The 15,954-nt window shown below is 42.1% G+C and overlaps 1 protein-coding gene across 3 annotated transcripts in view; it reads left to right on the plus strand.

Annotated features, from left to right (window-relative positions):
• Nucleotides 1–1,474: 1,474 nt before the first annotated feature.
• HECW2 (HECT, C2 and WW domain containing E3 ubiquitin protein ligase 2) overlaps nt 1,475–15,954 on the plus strand; it is a 398,266-nt gene continuing 383,786 nt past the window's right edge. The window contains exon 1 of one of the 3 annotated variants that reach the window (XM_074399331.1): nt 1,475–1,563. The gene's annotated coding sequence lies outside the window, so the exon portion shown is untranslated. Of the gene's footprint in view, nt 1,564–2,254; nt 2,334–2,355; nt 2,663–15,954 lie in introns of those variants that run through there. The other 2 variants (XM_074399332.1, XM_010336479.2) reach the window with 2 other exon arrangements.

A 15,954-nucleotide genomic window follows, 5' to 3' on the forward strand; every position in this document is an offset into this window, starting at 1 on the left:
GGGTCTCACTAAGTTGCCTAGACTGGTGTTAAACTCCTGGCTTCAAGAGACCATCCTCCCTCAGGCATAATTACAGGTGTGAGCCACTGCACCTGGTCCATTTTTAATGGAATGTAACATAGCAGTTAATCAATACAGGAAGCTAAGGATTGCAGGTGTGGGGTTGCTGGATTTGAGCAAGTTGTGAAGGAGAACATCATGTGGGAACCACTAGGATCCCTGTTCTTCCAGCAAGAACTGGAAATGGACCTTATGTGGGGCAGGTTCATTGATTCTGTGGAGGAGGAACCTAACAGTGATGCCTGGGCTGATAGATCCAGGGACTAAGGAGTCAGGGCTCCTTTGTGGCATGTGACAAAACACAGTTGAAACTGACTTGAAATAAAAGGGAGAGGATTTACTGGCTTCAAGGATAGAGTTCACTGCAGACACATTTATCTGCTGAGGTTCCTGAGAGAGTAAGACATCACCTTCTCACTCTCAGCTTTTTTTCCCTCAAAGTTGGATTCACTGGCATGCAAAGTTGGATTCACTGGCATGCACTGTTGGTCCTCGTTACCGTGGGCTTACCTCCTTAACCTTCCGATTTAGTTATGCTAGTTTAAACGGCGTATGTTTTCTGCAATAATGCATCCAAAGCCCTGGATCGAGTTCCTGGACCAACGTGTCCATCCCAGAACAGATCACTGCGGTCCAGAAGATGACTGGCTAGTTCTGGGGGATGAGGTGGGAGGTGTCAGTACTCTGGAACCACAAAGACTCTTTGTGGGTGAGGGGGAAGGGCAGTTCCCATAGGAATAATGAACCACTGTTACCAGAAAAGGCAGAGAGATGGGTAATATTGAGCACCCATACTCAAAAGTCCCAAAGGAATGGATATCCATTATTTGGGGACTTCCTTCATATGAATATAAACTGTAAAATTGAATAAATCTTCCTCATATCTGGATAGATGCAAGGGGAGAAACACCATATCTTTACATTTCAGCATTTTTACTTTTTCTCCTAAGTGGGACTGAGTTGATGAAGGTGCTATGGAAGTAAATAGAAAGCCGAAAGTATTAATACAGTAATTTTTAATTTTAGGCAAAGTATCCCGGGAACGCTTTCAATAATCCATTTTCATCGTGACCACACCCTGTGTGTGTGACATAAGTATTACCGTCTTGCCCTTGCAGTTGGGGAAACCGAGGCATGACACTCCCCCGTTCAGCTTTCTGGTGGGGTTTAGGAACAGTCCTGTCTGCATGACCTCAGTGGGTCTCCTCCATCCTCCGCGACGACTCTAGGAATCCTGTCCTTCGGCATCGCAGAAGGAGAGCAGCTCAGGCTCCGCCGCAGCCTCGGGACTCGTCCTCCGCCCAGCTGCACCCGCCCCGTTCTTCCGCACCTTCCTCAGGGAGGTCCCGCTGGCCAAGGTCTGGCTGTCCCTCCTGTCCTCTGCCCCCGCCTCCCTTCCGCCGGTCCCCGACGTGCCGGCAGCTGCCAGCCCAGCGTCCCGCAGGGCGGTGCGGGCAGATGCCGCCGAAGCGTCCAGCAGGAGGGGCGCCAGCGGGGCTGGAGGTGAGGGGGCCGGGCCCTTAGCTCTCCGCGGACCCGGACGCCACGGCTCGAGCGGGCGCCGGGCACCCGGGCGGGAGGAAGGTGGCGGGCGGGCGGCCGGGAGCGGGGAGAGGGTGGCGACGCGGGCGGGCCGGCGCCTGGAGAGCCAGCGGCGGGGAAGCGGGGCGCTGCGGGGCCGCTCGGGGCGGCGCTGCGGGGCCGCTCGGGGCTGCGCCGCGTTCCGCCGCAAACCTCCGGCGGCGCAGGATCCCCGGCGCCCTTCCGAGCGCGGGCGGGAGCCATGGTTTCGCGCGTCCCCGCCGCCGCTGCTGACTCGACACAATCCGCGGGTCGCGCGGGGGCCGCGGCGTAACCCGGGGGTGGGCGGCGGCGCGGAGCCGCCTCGGGAGCTCCGGGTGTCGCTGCGAGCTAGGAGGATGCCAGCACAAAGGCAAGCCGAGACTCAGCTCGCGGCAGAGGGCTGCGGGAGGAGCCGCTGAGGGGCGCGCCGGGCGCGCTCGGCCCCTGCGCCGAGTCTCTCCGGGCGCTTCTTGCGCCTCGGGGTCCGGGACTGCAGCGCGGAGACTCTCGGCTCCGTGCGTGGCAGCGGCCGCCGCAGCCGGGAGCTGCATGCGACGCGCGGCGGCGCCCCCGGCCGCCTGCTTTCTCCGCGGCGCGCACGGACCGGCCGGAGGGCGCCGCGGCCGCGGGTCCGGGCGGCTGCGGGGGCGCCCTCCCGCCCGGCGGCCGGGTCCCCACCCGCAGCCCGCGGCGACGGGCGCAGAGCCCAGGTGAGCGCGCGGCCCTCGCCGCAGGTAGCGGACGGCGGGAGGTGGCTTTGTTTTCCTCCCTCGCGCCCCGGCGCGGTCATTCATTTGACATTTCGGTTTCTGCTGCCCAGAAACGCGGGCGAGAGGAACCAGGACGTCTTTGATGGTTTGGTTCTCTCGGGAAACTGGGACTTTGGGGTCTATTTGAGCATCACTTGAGGGAGAGGACGCCTCATTTCCTTTTCGGTTGGGAATGTGCCGCGAACATCCTCTGCTGGAGCTTGGGGCCTGGAGGAAACCGGGGCTGCAGATTTAGACGTAGACGTTTCCGAGGACGCGCGACTGCAGAGGTCTGGCTCTCTCACGCCTTGTCTTCTCTATTAGCAGCGCTCGGGTGCTTTTCGTTTATTATTATTATTATTAATTTAGAGAACATCTTTACAGGCACATTTGTTTCTTTTAGAGTTGGAAGTCTTTAGAGTCAGTACAGAGAGCTCACAATTAGAGTTAGAAGGGCTCAATTGATATTAAACTTCACAAAGGAAAACATTTGTGATCATTGCAGATAGAGGTGGACGGCATGCAAACTTCGGGGGCCTTTAGCCTTTCTTTGATTCGATTTCTGCTTTCGCTGTCCTAGACTCACGCAAACTCTGTTTTCCTATGTATACCTTTGTCAAAGTGTGAAGCTTGTCTTTTTTGGAGTAGTGTTCTATAGTTTGTCATTTAGAAGAAAAATATTTCAGTATAATTATAGTAGAGTCCTCCATGTGTTTGTGTCATAAATATTTTCTTTTTACTCTATCTCCTATTCCCTCAAGGGTTCATTACTTCTGTTGCCTAGAGAGAGCTTTTTTCTCTCTCTCTTCCCAACAGATGGCTATATGTTCCAAGAGGTTATCTTTAAAATGACGCACACGTTACCTACAAAGAAAGAAAGATCAGTTATTAACTTTATCTTTGGAGTTATTAAAACAAAAGGCCTAATCTGGGTGGGGATATTATTAATGGTGTGAAAATCTGGAGTTCGCTAATCTGTTTTGTCATCAGAAGATTCCTGCAGGGATTGTTTATATAGTGTGGGAGACAGATGGCATCCCTAGCAGACTAGAGAAGCCAGGCATAAAGGGTCATTGTATTCTTCACAAATTATCCACTCACTATTAGAGGTGGAGTAGGGTGTGGTGGAGGGTGGCAAAGACATAATTTTGATCTCCTAAAGGAGACATTATAAAATTACCATCCAGCAGTCGAGCTAGCTTTAATTTTTTTTTTTGAATATTCAAAAAGTCCTGATTGAGCTGTTTGTTTTGATTGTTTCATTGGCACATTTTGGCTTCGATGTGGTTATGTGAAGCAGTTTGTTAACAAAAATTTCTTTGAATTTAAAAATAATCGTGCTGCTTCTGGAAGAAAATCAGTGGCACCTTTCTTCGCTCTTGTATACTGTCTCCTGGCTGGATAGACTTTAGTCTGCTTTAGTTTGAATTCAGTTTCCTTCACCATCTCCATGACAGGTGGTTTCCTAATCTCCAGCATTTGGCTGCAGACTCTGAGGTTTGGGCAGTACTGTACTTCTGCGATGATTTCCCAGCCTCAGACATTTGCTTCACCATCGCCTCTATCACGGTATTGGGCAACATTTGGCAATGAATCTTTATGAATGACTGTGGTGTCGGTAAAGAAATAAAAATCATTCTGAACATTTGAGATAAACCAGCTGGAGCTTTTCTGCGCCTACCACTGTTGGGGATTATCTGTGTGCTGTAGATTGCAACTAGATCACAAAACTTGTTTTCCCTCTTTATGAATGTGAAAGAAAATATTCCAGTAAATTAACATTTCACAGCCACAGGACTAAATTTAATGAAGAATATGAGCAATGTGTGACCCCTCTGAACAGGAGGCAAGAAATAAAAGTGAGCATTGGTTCTGTTTCACTTGGGCAATGTGATATTGGGAGAAAACATATTTTCTTACTCTTTTAAAAGGTTTTGCAACACTGATTTCAGCCAAAGGTAAAGAAACCAAGGTTGTTACCTATAGTCGCGGACAGATGGTATGGTGTTTTCTCCTAGATGAATGTGTTTTGCAGGAGAGGTGGCTTTTGAGATCTTCCCAGTTTTAATATGTGCCCAGGAATCAATGAAATGATCTTGCATTCAAAATGCTTGTTAAATCTGTATCACTGGTGTCCGTGTAACCTCCAACCAGGTGGCTCTCTCTGTTGTGACGTGTTCCTTTAAGAGAAACCAGAGGCTCCTTGCCTGGGGCTTGCTGTGGGCCTGGCCAGGATCCACATTCTTGTGCACTGCTGACTGCTTTCTTGGGAAAAACTGGAACCAGTTTTGCTCCGTGTGTTGGATAGGGAATGGCAGCATTGGGTGGAAACTTTTCCAGCTCTGTTATCAAAAGCCAGGCATGGCCTGAAAGAGAGAGGACTGTGTTTGAAGTTTGATTGATTTAACAGAGGCAGAGGTTGCTTCATTACACAGGATGCCTTCTGTATCAGGATATGAATGAGAGATTAGAAAGGTGACCAGATGCCCTGCTTTGCTTGTGACAGTGTCTGTTTATTCCTGTTGATTTACATTAATTATCAAAATCGCCCCTTTTCACATGTGAAAGTGTCCTGGTTTGGGTGATAAGTTAATTATCTGGTTACCCTAGGTATTAAGGAATCCTGATTTTTTTTTCCTCACCCCGCTTCCAACACCAGATTTTGAGTCTTGCTTTATTTCAGTCTTTTATTTATTAAATGCAAAGATAGAAAATCAGAAAAATTTAAAACCAAAAAATACATAAGAAAAAATGAAATAGGAGGAAGATAGGAGAATGAGATAATTTCTCATCATCTATTTACACACATAGTGAATAAAATAGTTTTATTCTTAAGTTATTAAGTATCTGCCATGACTGTAAGCCCATATTATTATTGGCTTCAAGCACAATATGAATTAGCACCTGTCCATATATCCAGGGCTGACACTAATTGGGAGAACTCTTGTGATATAGGATAGCAGTTTCTACAAAACCTGTTTGCAGACCCGATGGTTACCATGGCTCTTACAGGTAGGAATGCAAGTTTGAAGATCTAGTGTCTGGTCCAGATCTTGGATATTTACTGAGATTCCAGAACACAAGTGTTGGTGTGAAGATTTGACTCCACATTCTCTAAGTTTCCAAGCTCTCTGAGCCATGAGGATAAGAGAAGGGCTTTTGTTTTCTGTACTCTCTTATGTCTCCAGTGTTTGGTTTGGGTCTCAGCTTTTCATACAGAGGAGTTGCAGAAAAGGAGAACTTGAGTGTCTGTTTACCACATGAAAATTCTCATGGGAGGTCTGAGATTATGCAGGCGACCTGGTAAGAGTTTGGGTTCTTTACTAAAGTTAGATGTATGAAGCTTGTGGCACTTGCTTCTGCAATAGTTGCTGTGCTCTTTTGCCAAAAAATTGTGTGTTTGTAGCACAGCTCACTTGCTGTGTTATAATATACTATATATATTGAGACAGGGTCTCACTCTGTTGCCCAGACTGGAGTGCAGTGGCGTGATCTTGGCTCACTGCATCTTCTGCCTCTCAGGTTCAAGTGATTTTCGTGCCTCAGCCTCCCAAGTAGCTGGGATTACAAGCATGTGCCTCTACTGTCCAGCTAATTTTTGTATTTTTAGTAGAGATGGGGTTTCACCATGTTGGCCAGGCTTGTCTTGAACTCCTGACCTCAAATGATCCACTCCCTTCAGGCTCCCAAAGTGCTGGGATTATAGGCGTGAGCCTATGTATCTTTTTTTATAAGTAGGATGACTATGTAATTAAAAAAAATCTAGACAAGGACACTTCTGGGAGTAAAATATGGTACAAACTATAAGGGACATTAGATCAACAAGTATAAACTGAGACTGTGCCAGAAACACTAGGATTTATGGCCATTCTAACTATAACCCAAGTCATAAGCTTTTATATGAACTATATATATCCATGTGATGGAGAAATGTCTTTAGCTTCTTCTAGGCTTGTTTGACATATATGTTTGTGTGTGCAATGTATGTATATTGTATACATAAGCATAGATTATATATCAGTGCATTGTACAATCAGTGCATTGTGGGTTGGAAATAAACCACTTAAGAAGTCCCAGTAATTGGAAATTTATGGCCTTCCTTATCTCTTTCATTGGTTGAATTCTTAACCAAACTCTCTGGATCTAGCCTCTCCAAACTTTAAATCATCTCCAGACCTTGCTAGTTTTAATGCCATTCTGTTGATATAATTCTTTTGTTTAAAAACCTTTGATAACTTATCATTTTCTTTTTAATTCTCAAAGTGAGATCCATAGTCAGTTTGGTGGTTATAAGGGGAAAGCAAAGAAAAAATTTAGTTCATCCATCCATTCATTTATTTGTTCATTCAGCTAATATGTATTGAGTTCCTTCTGTGGGTTGGTCTTTGATCTAGGTTCTGGGAATGTATCAATGAATAAAACCAAGATCCCTGACCTTGTGGAGTTTTCATTTTGTTGGGGGCAGGCAGGTGGGAGGCGGGAGACAGAAAATAAACCAAATAGCTAAATTAAATATGATGCTAGAAGGAGATGAGAGCTTTGGAAGAAAGAGAAAGTAGGACAGTATAAGTGTGATTGAGTAGGCTTCATGGAGGACGAGACTTTAAGCAAAGAGTTAAAAGGAGGTAAGAGAAGTTACTTAATACAGATACCTGAGGGATAGAGTTGCAGGCAGGAAGGATGGCCAGTGGAAAGGCCCCAAGAAAGGAATATGTTTGGATGTGTTCAAAGATTTGCAAGATCAGCATGAGCAGGTGGAGTGATGAGGGGGAAGTCAGAAATGAGACCAGAAGGGTGGTGTGGATGTTGCAAAGCATGTAGGGCCTTGAGATAGGCCATTTAATTATGATTTCAGCAGACATCCCCTTACATTCTTAAAACATAGTATAATATTTAAGATTGTGCTGCATAGACTGCACTGGTGAGTGTGTATAGCTTACATTTTGTTAATGGTTCACTTCATGTTCATTAATGTAATTTTTATATTATTTAATTATTTTTTATTTGTTAAAATAGTATATTTTTGTTTTTACTGTTCTTAAATTGTATTCCCATTTCATGAAATTAGATAAGTGGTTCAAAAGTAGTTCATTGAAGTGTAAAAATAGTGATGAAAATAGAACTGTAAATGCTACATTTCAGAATGCCATAAACATGCTTAGAAAACTGAATCCCACTGCGTATGAATTGGGAATATATATGTGTAGAGACAAGGGAATCTGTGAGAATGACAATTTCAGCACAGTAGCTGAAATTGAAAAATACAAATGGAAATAGGACAATGACGGTCTCAAAACCGTTTTATATTGTACTTGCTATCCCCATTAGGACCAAATGAATCTGTAATCATGGCCTGTTATGAAACTCTGTCCAATAATGGCATGAAGCCATGGATGTTTTTGTGTCATTTTCGAACAAAGCACAGTGGCTTCTCTGTTGTACTATTGAAGTTTTCTAAGACAAGCACACAATAATGTGTTCCTTTAGAAAATTAATGTAATGTATGGCCAAAGGTAGGTTAGAGATTATAATTCTATTAGCATCATTAAAGGATCCTTGTAGCAAAAATAGGAATGAGTCATATTATTGAAGAGACACTTGGAAAATCAGCTGGAAAGTTAAAGACAAACATTATCCTTAGAGAGAAACCAGAAGTTATTGACAAAACTCCTTTGTTAAATGACATGGTTGGCTGTTGCATAATATCAGTGGAGTGGAGTGTGGAAGAGCGATTACTATCAAGTGCATGCTAGCAGATATTTCAGTTTATGGTAGGATGAAACCAGCAATGTCATGCAGAGAATGAATCAGCTTTTGGCATTTGTTCAGAGATGAGTGCTTGGTGATGCTTTTGTTCATTTATCACTGAAAACTCATGCTATAGGAAGAGTTTTTTGTTGTTGTTTTATTGGTTAACCATTATTCATGAGATTGGAAACGTTGCTCAGAGGACAGAACTGACAGGGTACTGGGCTCAGGTACAGATAAGGTGATGGCTTCATCAAGAAAAGAAGTTTGCTTAGAAAGAAGCCAATCCGCATGCTACCCACTTCATGGAGAAGATGTAGTGCCTTCTGACCTTGAGGAAATGCAAAAAGAAACAGTCGAAACTATGGATTCAACCAAACTGTGGCCCCTGAGTCTATAGTTCGCTGTGCAAAGTGATGGGCAGTGAGTGTAAGACTGCTTCCCCAAGCTGACATATGCTAGGTGCATAGTGGAAAGGTGTTTGTGTAATATTTTATGTGTGGAGTAAGATATCTGTGAAGCAAGAAAAATGTTTCCTTATAACACTGATTAGAAATGATTTCTGTTATATCAAGTGTCATACCTAAGTCGTATGCTTAACCTGTAGTGAACCATGAAGTACAGAGAGGGAAGGTAGGATTATTAATCCCCCCCAAAAATTCCACAATCTTAGACTATAAACTTTTTTAATAGAGAGTTGGAAGTCCACATTGACTGTAAATTAAGGAAGTGATATTTTCCATAATGGACAGCCATTCATATAATAAGCATAGTATCTCTCAGTGACCTGCTAGAAGAATAAGAGCTCAAAGTAATAGAACTTAGACCCAGTAAGTTTTGATGGGGAGTGGATACAAGTATGTATTTGGTATTTGAGAGCATGCAGAGAACCATGGTGGGAGGAACCCAGACTTTTAGGATTTTGCATTAAGATCCTGGATGGCAAGGAGAACAGGCCGAAGGGGGTAGAGAAAACTGTCAGATTTTTCTGACAGTTGGACATGACCTTTCCTTCTTTCCTTTTTTTTTTTTTTTTTTTTTTTTTGAGATGGAGTCTTGCTCTGTTGCCAAGCTGGAGTATAGTGGTGTAGTCTTAGCTCACTGCAACATCTGCTGTCCAAGTTCAAGTGATTCCCCTGCCTCAGCCTCCCAAGTAGCTGGGACTACAGGTGTGTACCACCACGCCTGGCTAATTTTTTGTATTTTAGTAGAGACGGGGTTTCATCATGTTGGCTAGGAAGGTCTTGATCTCCTGACCTCGTGATCTGCCTGCCTCAGCCTCCCAAAGTGCTGGAATTGCAGGCGTGAGCCACTGTACCTGGCTGGACATGACCTTTCTTGTGTTTTTGCCTTAGGCTTCATGTCATACAAATAGACTTGATACTCAAAGATTTTCAGGACATGATCTATATTGCCATTAGCCTAATCTAGAAAAAAATGATTTCTTGTTTTCTTATAGTGGTCTTGGATTCTTTTCGCATAGGCCCCCACCCCTTCCTCCCTCCATGTTTTCTTCCCTCCTTTGCTTTCTCCTTCTCATCCTTTGTTCTCTCCTTCTTTAAGCCATTGAGTTGGCATCTCTAATCTAGATGAGCCAGAAGGGACTCATCTCCTGTATCACTGTTATCTAGGCAGATATATGTGCTATTCAGGGAATAAGGGAAAGGGGCTTCTAGGGAAGGGAAGTTCTGTACCTTGCTCAACTAACTCATCCTAATGTCTGGTATCCAGCTATAGCATGTATTTAAATGTAAACTCTCATTCTTCAGTCAAGATGCATTTCCTTTTTTCCCCTCTTTGGACTTTTAATAAAGATGGAATCATTGTCCTTTGTTTATTAAATCTCCTATTGTGATGGCCATTATTTAATGCTAGGACAAAAGTCATTAATGCATTATTTATAGACCCTTATATGCAAGGCTCTATACTAAGTGATGGGTATAAAAGAGGTGAATAATCAGACATGTCTCTGTCTGCCCAGATAAAACAGAATATAGTGGAAAACAGGCAACACAGATATGAATAAATATATAAGTATATAATTGCAAGGTAAGTGTGGCAAAAATATTCATGTTTGTTAAATATGGGTGTTGGTATATATGGTATACCTCAGTAATATACTTAGCCCACAGTGACTCATGGCAAGGACAAAGAAGGAAGGGAAAATAATTAACAAGTGAAACAATGTGCCACAATCTTAGACTATGACATTTTTTATTAGAGAGTTAGAAGTCCACATTGACTGTAAATTAAGGAAGTAATATTTGGTATATGGGCTGCTGTTATATTAACTTCTTAACAATATGAACTTCTAAATGTATATTTTAAATATTTCATAAGCAACAAATGAAAGAACATAGTTGGAAGTATGATAAGTGCTTTGTCGAGGTGGGCTTTGGCAGAGAATATTGTGTAACTGAGACTTCCTTTAGATGGAGTGGTCAGGGAAAACCTGAAGTGGAATTCATCACTTACGTTATGTTAAGAGGGATGGGGATAACTGGGAAAGGGTTCAGAGAAGAGTCACAAAGATGATTGATGACAAGGTTGAAAATAGCCCTGTGAGAACAGTCTCAGAGAACTGGGGCTGCTGAGCAGCAATGGAATGCTTAACCTAATGCAGTCATTTAGTTTTTGTTTGTTTGTTTGTTTGTTTGTTTGTTTGTTTGAATTTATAGGGACTTTTACACATCCACATTCTCTTCACTTGTCTACCATGGTGAACAGCAGGCAAGACAAGTGATTCAATTTAGAATTATGGGTTAGAGGAGAATTGGAATTTTGTTCTGCACTTGAGGAAAAATTGGAAAGGATCTGAGAGGTAAACTAGTTTAGCCTTTCTGTGAAGAAATATCTCTTCAGTGTTTTTAATAGGTGGTCATCAGATTCTTAGGAGATAGTTTCCATGCTTCCTCCACTAAGAATAGGGTGGTGGTGAGTGGGGCACTCTGGTTTACTTTAATTAGACAGGTCTTCTTCCTGTCCCGTAAATACCCTAGACTTGTCTCCACCTCAGTACTTTTACCCCAGGAAGCACCTCCCACCTGAAATGTCCACCACTTCTATTTACTCTTTCAGGCCTCAGGTCTCCATTGCCCTTCTGTATAGAATTTAAAAACAGTGTTTTTTTTTTTTTTTCTTAAGTCATTTTTCCCACCTCATGTTTCTGAAAAATGTGGCATTTCTGGAATTCAATGTAGTTTCCCTTGTCAATGATTGACAGTAAGGATGAGGGTGAAGTGAGTATCCTATGGGAGGAGTTGGGAGACTGTGCTTAGCCTTCCACCCAGATGCTGATATGCTACCCCCTTGGGAATCAATGGTTTGTAGCAATTAAAATCTTAATCATCTGCTGTTTTAGGTGGTACACTACTTATTGTTTTCCATTAGTCTTTTTGCCAACTAGATTTTAAGCACTCTAAAGATATGGAAATTTGGCAGGTGCCCCTGTGTAATATCCAGTATTGATCATGTAGTGAATATTCAATAACCAATGCCTAATGACCAAAGGAACCATCTGTCCCTTCTTCATGGATCATTATGAAGGGCTGTTATTTAGATAAATCAGACATTAATTGACACAGGATGCTAAAAGATTAACATTTTAGAGTTTTATAATGTCAGAAAGTCAAGTCTTGGAGGTCTGATTTCATTCAGAGAACTCTTATCTCAGAAGCTTTCTTCCTTCTTAACTCTTCTAACCTTTGCTATTCTTTTTTTTTTTGAGACAGAGTCTCGCTCTGTTGCACGTGCCAGGCTGGAGTGCAGTGGCACAATCTTGGCTCACTGCAACCTCCGCCTCCTGGGTTCAAGCAATTCTCCTGCCTCAGCCTCCTGAGTAGCTGGGACGACAGGTGGGCACCACCATGCCCAGCTAATTTTTGTATTTTTTAGTAGAGACAGGGTTTCACCATGTTGGCCAGGATGGTCTCGATCTCTTGACCTTGTAATCCGCGCGCCTTGCCCTCCCAAAGTGCTGCGATTACAGGTGTGAACCACTGCGCCCTGCCTAACCGTTGCTATTCTAAGTGTGGTCCACAGTCCAGCAGCATCAGGATCACCAGGGAGCTTGTTGGAAATGCAGAATCTCAGGATCCGCACTAGACCTACTGAATTTGAATCTGCATTTTTAAAAGATTTTCACATATATTGGATGCACAGTAAAGTTTGAGAAACATAGTTTTAACCAGAACTCAGAAATTTAGGAATATTTATCTTCAAAGAGCAGTGTGGAAATGAAGATTTCATCAGTCTATGGATGAGATCCTTAGTGCCTTCTGCCACGTGGTCTGGAATTTTGCTACTTTATAAAGGAGCTTGCCAGGCCAGAGGATGCCTCTGCAGGAGTTCCCTGGGGAATTTCAGGTATTTAGGTGATATTTAGGGTTAGTGATTATAGAAAAAGGAAGCAGTTGTTGGCATGAAAAACTAGGAAAGGTTGTCACAGGTAGAGGAGCATGCAACCCTAAACCAAGAGATCCTTTTATGATTGGACACAACTTCTAACTCCTTGGACGTGGACTTGTCTCAGACTCCAGCACCTCCAGAGCCAACAGGTCACAAATGAAACCAGCTGGATGTGTTATGCATGGTAGCTTTGTGGAGTGGTGAGCATCATGGAGGGATGCACTTCATCAAAAGGAAAGGCAATGTCCCCACTTGACTCACCTTATTGTTGCCACATGGGAATTTGGGCCCAGCATGGTCAAATCTTCAGATTTTTCAAATGAAGCTAAACTTACTAACATGCAAGTTTGTAGGTAAAAAATCTTTTGGGTGCAATTTGTTGGTAAGTAAGTAATTATACTGTTTTTAGAACAGCTCATGCCAAAGAAAATTCATGTGTTATCTGTATCTGGTTTGCAGTACCTGTTCTGGATCAACTGAATGTATGAGGTGGTTTTGATACGTGGCTTCTTCAGTGCAGGGCACCAGACACAGGCATTATGGATCTTTATCAAGAAAATGAAATAAAAAGACATAAAGGGAGGGAGCTGCATATGCTTTGATGACCTGACTTAAAATCGGTGATAATCTAAAGAACCTCAATGGTGTTCGAAGAAAGGGTTAGGTGCCTAATGGAATAAAATCTAGGACTTGTAAAAACAGTAGTCAGGGGTTGAGGCAAGGGTGAGGAAATACAGAAACAGAAAATACTTGGCACCCCCAAACTAGGATCACACACTGCAACGAGGTAGTCAGGGCAAGGAGGCTGGACCACAGCTGGGTCCTTCTTGTGCTAGAAAAGAAGCGTGACTGTAGCTAGAATTTGAGTTAGTTTATCTTCAGCATCTGGTTATTGAATTTGATGGATACTAAAACTGAAATTTTTTGGGTTTTCAATTAAAGTTTGTCATGGTAAAATTACATGTTTTGATAGTGAAAACCAGGTGAAAAACCAAAGATTCTTTCTAAAGATTTGCTACTTGTTAAAGTCTAAATTTCTCCAGAGTAAGGATGGTTTATTATTTATCTTTGCTTTCCTAGCATCTTTCATAGTCCAAGTCAATGAATGTTTCTTGACCTGAACTGATTATAAGACAAAACAAAGTTTATTTTCTATCTTGGAAGACTTTATGTAGTTGTTCATTTTCTGAACTGAATAAAAAAAAATGACAGTTTTATTGAGATATAATTTACATACCATAAAATTCACCATGTTAAGGTGTCTAATTCAGTATTTATTATTTTATTTTTATCTTTATGTTTTATTTATTCATTTTTTTTGAGGTAGAGTCTCACTCTGTCACCCAGGCTGGAGTTCAGTGGCATAATCTCAGCTCACTGCAACCTCTGCCTCCCAGGTTTAAGTGATTCTCCTGCCTCAGCCTCCTGAGTAGCTGGGACTACAGGCATGTGCCACTATGTCCAGCTATTTTTTTGTATTTTTAATAGAGACAGGGTTTTGCCATGTTAGCCACGCTGGTCTTTAACTCTTGACTATGAGTGATTCTCCTGTCTTGGCCTTCCAAAGTGCTGGAATTACAGGTGTGAGCCATTGTGGCTGGTCAATTTAGTACTTTTTGGTACACTATGCAACCATCACCGCTATCTAATTCCTATAACTTTTCGTCACCTCCAAATAGAAACTGCATACCCATTAGTAGTCACTTCCCATTTTTCCTGCTCCCAAACTCTGTCAACCACTGCTCTAGATTTGCCTATTATGGACATTTTAATAAATGAAATAATATAATATAAAGTCTTTGTGACTGGCATCTTTCACTTAGCATAATTTTTTAAGGTTTATGTATGTTATAGCATGTGTTAATACTTCACTCCTTTAAATGACCAAATATTTCACTGTATGAATTTCGTTAATTTTGTTCACTCATCAGTTGATGGACAATGGGATGGTCTCACTTTTCAGCTATAGTGAATAATGCTGCTATGAACATTTATGTAAAAGTTTTTGTGTGGATGTTTGTTTTTAGTTCTTTTGCATATATATGTAGGAGTAAAATTGTGGGCCATATGATAATTACGTATTTGAGGACCTGATAAACAGAAAGTAGGTGTCCCATTTTATATTCTAATCAACGATGTAGGACAGCTCCAATTTCTCCACCTGTTCCCCACTTTTTTTTTTTTTTTGGCCAGTCTAGCAGGTGTGAAGTTGTATTTCATTATGGTTTTGGTTTGTGTTTCCATAAGGACATTTTTCCATGTGCTTATTGGTCACTTAACTATTTTCTTTGAATAATTGTCTATTCAAATTCTTTGCTAATTTAAAAAATAGAGTTATCTTTTTATTGTTAAGTTTTAAGGCTTCTTTATTATGGATACCAGATCCTTAAGAGATGTATGCCTTGCAAATACTTTCTCCTGTTTTGTGGATTGTCTTTCACTTTATTGATAGTGTCTTTTGAAGCAGAAAAGTTTATAAATTTAATGAAATCCAACTTAACCTTTTGAAAAATGCTTTTTTAAAAGCATTGTGCTTTTGGTGTTATAATTGTTCTTGTTGATCTTTAGTTGTTCTATCCATCAGGAAAAGTGGAGTATTGATGTCTCTGACTATTGTTGTCCATTTCTCCCTTTAACTTTGTCAGTTTTTGCTCTTGTATTTTTATGCCTTGTTGTTAAGTGTATATATGTTTATAATCATTATGTTTTCCTTTTCAATTGATCCTTTTATTATTACAGAATATCCTTCTTTGTCTTCAGTAATAATTTTTGTCTTAAAGCCTATTTTGGCTGGGTGCAATGGCTCACACCTGTAATCCTAGCACCTTGGGAGGCCAAGGAGGGTGGATTACCTGAGCTCAGGAGTTGGAGACTAGCCTGGGCAACATGGTGAAACCCTGTCTCTATTAAAGGACAAAAAATTAGCTGGGCATGGTGGTGTGTGCCTGTAATCCCAGCTACTAAGGAGGCTGAGGCAGGAGAATTGCTTGAACCTGGAAGGTGGAGGTTGCAGTGAGAAGGAGCCACTGCACTCCAGCCTGGGCAACAGAGGAAGACTCTGTTTCCAAAAAAAAAAGAAAAGTATTTTTTAAAAAAGTCTATTTTTTCTGATACTATCACTCAAACTCTTTTTTTGATTGCTATTATCATGGTATATTAGTTTGCTAGGGCTGTCATACAAAGTACCACACTCTAGGTGACTTACACAACAGAAATTCATTTTCTTGCAGTTCTAGAGGCTGGAAGTATAAGGTCAAGGTGTTGGCAGATTTGGTTTCTTCTGAGACTTCTCTCCTTAGCTTCAGGTGGTCACCTTCTTGCTGTGTTCTAATATAGTCTTTGCTCTGTGCATGTATGTCTCTGGTATCTATCTGTTTGTCTAAATTTCCTCTTCTTATAAGGACACCTGTCAGATTAGATTAAGGAC

This window comes from Saimiri boliviensis, chromosome 5 (genome assembly GCF_048565385.1).
Source record: "Saimiri boliviensis isolate mSaiBol1 chromosome 5, mSaiBol1.pri, whole genome shotgun sequence".
Lineage (NCBI taxonomy): Eukaryota > Metazoa > Chordata > Mammalia > Primates > Cebidae > Saimiri > Saimiri boliviensis.